Source organism: Drosophila innubila (genome assembly GCF_004354385.1).
Source record: "Drosophila innubila isolate TH190305 chromosome 3R unlocalized genomic scaffold, UK_Dinn_1.0 2_E_3R, whole genome shotgun sequence".
In the NCBI taxonomy this organism is placed as follows: domain Eukaryota; kingdom Metazoa; phylum Arthropoda; class Insecta; order Diptera; family Drosophilidae; genus Drosophila; species Drosophila innubila.
In genome coordinates, this window is record NW_022995380.1 from 10,186,765 (window position 1) to 10,192,764 (window position 6,000).

The following is a 6,000-nucleotide window of genomic DNA, read 5'->3' on the forward strand; positions in this document are numbered from 1 at the left end:
TGGAAAACCTGCCGTCGAGCGGTTGACTGGATCACTTGGCGTGGCCCTCCAAATAAAAAAAAAATCAGATACAACCCCATTTGGCAATTGGCGCGTCGTTTGTCGGTAGCCGGTGTTTGGTTTTCGAATTTGAATTGCGGCTGTTAACAGTACATCAGCGGATGACTGACATCCCGCCAGAGGCTGAGGCAGACGCAGTGGCAGACGCAGTGGCAGTGACAGTGACAGGTGCATTGCATTGTCCATGTTTCCACATTATTTTGGGAGCACTTCTTGGTTTTGTCTTTATCTATGTGTGAGTGTGTGTGAGTGACTGTGTGTGAGTGAGTGTGTGTGTAAGTGCGTGTCTGACTGTAAGACTATTATTTCTCGATGCACTTTGTGGCTGTCATTAATGCCAACAACGTTGTCGCTGCCACTGTTGTTGTTGTTGTTGTTGTTGTCGTGGTCGCCGTGTTAATGTTTTTAATTATATGCAAAACATAAAAAAGTATTTCATTCAGTGTTGCCGTGAAGTTTGACATCAGCAATTAATGCACATGCTACAGAAATAAAATCAAAATAATAAAAGACAATTCCACATTTAACATTCTAAACAAATACGTAATCAACGAAAATCCCCTTAATCATATCTTCAAATAATAAAACTAGGTAAGTTCTTTTTATGTTGATTGAAATGCGGCTTAAATCTCTGTATATTTGCTTAAATGATAGCAAAGTTTACATTCAGCTGATAAACAAATATAAATCGTAGTGCGATAAACCTGCAGAGACTTTTATCTATGGGGCAACTTGCGAGTTATTTCAAAAATTCTCTCGATCGTTTTCACAAAACATTATTCCAATCTATAGCAATTAATTTTGAAGCACACCTCTGAGAGGCTGTCACATTGTTGATTCACAACTCATTAAACTCACGGCTTACCGGCATTTGCATACATACGTGTTTTAATCACATTTCCCCTCCCACCTACCTACCTGTCTAAGCGCTACACCTTCTGGGCCAACGCGTTATAGACTAAAGTGTTTAAGCATCATTATTAATGCCTAATGTTGACTCTGTTGATAATATTGATTTCAAGCCGTTAATATAAACATTGACAAATTAATGCCATTGCCTACTAAGTGCGAATGCGATTGCGAATTCGATTTCGATTCGCTAAGTCATCATCCTCTCAACTTGAAACCTGAAGTAGTTGATGTTGCCGTTGCCATTTGTTGCACTTGAAAACTGTGGCAGAGAGTTTACTATTTTTTTTTTTTTATTTTTAATTTTTAAACCTGCCTCTTCTCGACTACCTTATCAGACCTTGTGACGCACTTGAGTCTATAACAAGCTGTCGCATATTTTTTGACTTAATTTAATTTTGCTCGAATTAAGCATTCCCATATGTCAGTTGGCCATATGTAAACCTTGACATTGGCTTAGTACAAGTACAAATATCAGTCAAATTATAACAATCAACTAAATATTTATAGGCACATGTATTTATAAATAACGCGCTCTTTATTTGCTTAAGAAGACATCAACGTACTTATACTTAAATGCAACATCTGTTATTACCTTTTTGTTTACACACTAATTTCATACCAAACACTTTTAATGCCCGCCTTCAACTTTGCCAGTTTATTGTTTATAATTTTTTTTTTTTTTGGGCCGCCCAAAACGCTTTGCAACGTCATATGGATCAGTTTAGTCCAACAACGTACGAATATGAAACGGACAGGCGTACGTCGTGCAGCATATGAAATATGAAAATTTATTGCGTATACGCCACGCAGGCCGGCGCCTCGCTCTGTGTCTACTTTTTGGGTATTTTTCTCATGCAACTCAAGTTGATTGGGCTGTCGTTTTGTGATTCTCGTCAGAGAGACAAATAGAGAGTCACAGATCCAAATCAAATGACTTTATTTATATAAATGCTGATTTATGCGCTTCTCTTTCATGTTGCGAATTTATCTTTGCTTTTCTTACGTTTTGGCAGAGTCTCATTTTTTACGCATAATGTTTTGCCTAATTACGCGCTGGAAAAAAAAACATACACAGAGAAAACAACAAACGAAAGGAAAAATTTAAAGACTACCGACGGAACGATGGCAGGGGGTCGATCAGCCAGTTAGTCAGTTGTCCGTTTGATTTGCCAGACGCGTGTGAGACCTTTCGAATATATACTATAGCACATTGCTATTCTCAGTATTTTGGGCTCGATCGCCTGCACGCCGCTTGAATAAGAAATTTGTGCCGTTGTTGTTGTAGTTGTTATCGTTGTCGATGTCGTTGTTCCATGTGAGTCACAAGAGCAAAACAAAAACATTTTCATCATGAATTTCTTTTCAAAATTAAGCTCAACTGTCACACGGCAATGCAAATAAAAGGCGCGTCATGCCTTTTATTATTGCCTGAAATGACGCCCTACTGGGGCGGGACCAATTGCATTTGTTTAACCCAAAAAAAGAAATATAAATAAAAACTATAACCTATCTTTGAAATACTTTTTTGTTTTATGTTTCCTATTATATTTATTTACCTTACATTTAGTTTTTTCTCCCTCTTTTCCGACGTGCTAAAATAATTTTATGACTCGATTTTCGATAGAACTTTGGCGAGTGCGTTCTTTATAGCTGGCTAAATAAACAACAACATTGAAATGATCATATTTTATGACTATGACTGGGAACTGTTGAAAGGACTGACCCATTCAAATCCATTTCAATTTCAAACCAACTCGTGCCCAATTTACTGTCAGCGTTATTATCGATCTTTAATGTGCAACAAAAATAAAAATAAAGTGGGAGGGATAGGGGTAATTTTGACTGTTAATTGTCTAACAGAAACATTTGACTTATTTTTGTGTCTCACTTCTAATTCGATTAAGCCCAATCCGCGTCGAGTCAAGCGTAATTACAGTCTCAAGTCAAGGATTTCGTGCCAGGAGCAATAACAAATTATTACATAATCAACTTTGGAGGTGCCAGTTGCCAGTTGAAAATTGTTTACCCTCGAGTCGGCAGATGACAGTGGAGTGGAGCATAAGTATAACTTCCAGCCAGTGTTGTCGTTTTGGTGGTTTTGAAACTAGATTAACTGGGTAAAAACTAAATGTAGATGCTCTTTTTTTTAATCAATAGATTAATTGTTTTCTTTGTGTTGTCTAGTGGCTAAAAATTAAATTAAGATGCTAAGGGTTTTCTCTTTTTTTTTTAAATCAATAAGGTTTCGGTAATAATATCTGATCTTTTCTTTGAAATTTATGAATTACAAGAGAATTGCTTTGATAATGATAATGATCATAATTAATGGTTCATTAGATACAAAAAAAATAAAATCACCATAATATAACGATCGTTTTAAAGAAATCATTAAACTTTCACTATGATTTGAAAATTTTTGATTTTTATGGATAATCATCAATGATAACGATTAACATTGAGTTATTTAAAAAAAACTGATTATATTCATTATATTTAAATAAAATAAAATTAAAATCACATTAATTCATAAGTTATGATATTTATTTTGTTTAATTGTACAAATTGATTATTACTCAAAATAAATCATCAACATTGATTAAATCTTTCAAAAATTATCAAATAATCATTACTTTTTATTTTTTTATTACATTGCTAATAATGATTAAGTTATCTGATCAAATGTAAAGGTAGATAAAGAAAACATATATTATTGGCTTTGTAAGTGAAACAAGTTTTCTAGTGGTTTATTTTGTTGTTTTTCTTAAGTAAAGGCAACACTGCTTCTGCCCTGTCCCCTCCCCTTGTATGTCTGAGTAATTCATTAGAAGTATATTGTGCTGAGACATTTGCATAATTATGCAATCACTTTTGGCATACTTACACATTAGGCGCAGACAACTGATAAACAACCCGAGTGCGACCTCACACACCCCAACCCTCAATCCCAACACCCCGACACCCACACCGCCAGCGGGTGAGGGCAGTGGAGGGGGCATAGACAAAAGCGCAGACACGGACTAGACCCAATTTGATTAGCACGCGCATAGTAAATGAAGGCCAAGTCAGGAGGCGGTCGTCCACCCACAAGCACAGTGGGAACATCTTCGCATATTCGTAGTCGTAGTTCTGTTAAGGTTCCCTCTACGTGGCCACTTAATCATCGCCGTGCTCCACGTTGGGGCGTGTGTGAAGGTATTTTTCTGTTTGCCACTTGGGCTTATGCTTTTGTTGGCCTCTTGTGCTCTTAATTAGAAGTCAAATGTTTGCCGCCAGGCAAGGCCGTTTCGACTGTTTTTTATACAGCACGGCATATGTGTGTCTGTATGTATGTGCGTGCGAGAGTGTGTGGGTGGCTTTTATGATAGGTCTTATTGGCCATTTAAATGCAGCTAGTTGTGTGCGCTAACAAATGAGTTATTAAGATTGTGCCGAGACTCGCAACTCGTAGGTTGACGAATGTCGACAGGAAGCGATTCTGAGTGGAATCTTGGAAAGGATAACTGACTAAAATATGACCGTCATTTATTAGCGCAAATCTCAATGATTCTTAGCTGCTTTCTCTTGTCATTTGTCAAGCAAACTGTTGCCATATGGCGGGGAGTTCTATATACTACGTATACTTGTATAATGATTTCTCAAAATTCATTTCAACCAGTTATAAGTATAACGTCTACGTCAAGCTAAACAATTAGCAGCAAATTTCCCACTCACATTTGGTAGCAGGAATTGCTGTAATTAGACGCTATTGTACCTTATCCGTATAAATAGAGGGAGCGTTTCTTTTTATGCGTTTAATTAAGCACAGTATTTATAGCATATTTATATACGTTTCTTGACGCAGACTATAAAATTCATAGCTGGCTCTTTCCTCTGGCTCATCCATGTTTAATACAAATCAATTGAAATTATGCCTGAAATGGGGGACTGCAAAGAGTCGAAAATTTCATAAAGTTAGATGTCTGAAATAATTAAACGAAACCAATAGAAAGAAAATATTTTTAATCGATACTTTATTTATTATTAAAATTAGGCTTAAGAACAATGACCTTCATTAGTTATTATTAATTCAGAAATGAGCTATTATAAAATTCCCTTTAAAAGCAAAATTTGTAAGGAGTCTTTTACAAATTTAAATCGATTAAATTAGATTCAGTTAGTGCGAAATGTCAGATGCTTTTGATACGTGTAATGCTTTAAGAACAACTGCTCATTTGGCTTTTGCACAATACAAATGTATCCTTTTTCTATTATTTCTGTTGAGAGTGTAAAAGCAACAACAGCAAATTCCACAAGCAAATATCTATAAGTAAACAGATAGGCGCTTTTCACGCTATACTTGTAAAATTTATGCATGGTTATTTGTATGAGCCATTTGGATTATAGCCCGCTTTTCCATTCCCCCTAACACTACAGAATCCTGGCTCGATTCAACTCGTCTCCTCTGTGTTCAGCAATCGCTGACAAATGAGCCACAGGCTAAGTAACAACTTTCTTCGTCATTACGTTTAAATTGTTTCTACTCACATCAGAATTTCTACAAAAAACAAACAAAACGAATACTAAATACCCTGTTTTACATAGAAGTAAAAAATTCTAGGTTCTTAATTGTTATCTTAATTTATTAAATCATAATTTAAATCTCATTAAATAAAGCAAATTAATTCTTTACTTGAGGAAATGAATAGAAGCGTTTTTCTTGTATTACATATTTTATGACAAAATATTGCAATAATATTTGTTAGGGTATGAAAATATGTGCAACCTACGCAATTCTTGTAATCGAGGCTCAGCCACTTGTTCCGCACTTTGGCGTCGGTTTCCGGCTAAAGCAGCCACGCCTCCTTAGCGCCTCTTGTTGTCGCCTTCCTTTGCCCACCTCACTCCAGTTCATGTACGAGCTTTAAATGTAGTTATTTTGGGTAGACTGTTCTCCCTTCACTCAAGCACTTCGTCCCTTCCCTTCCATCACCTTCCGGCTTGCCAAACATTTGCAATTCTAATTGCAAACAGATGCCCGTTTAATTTAAA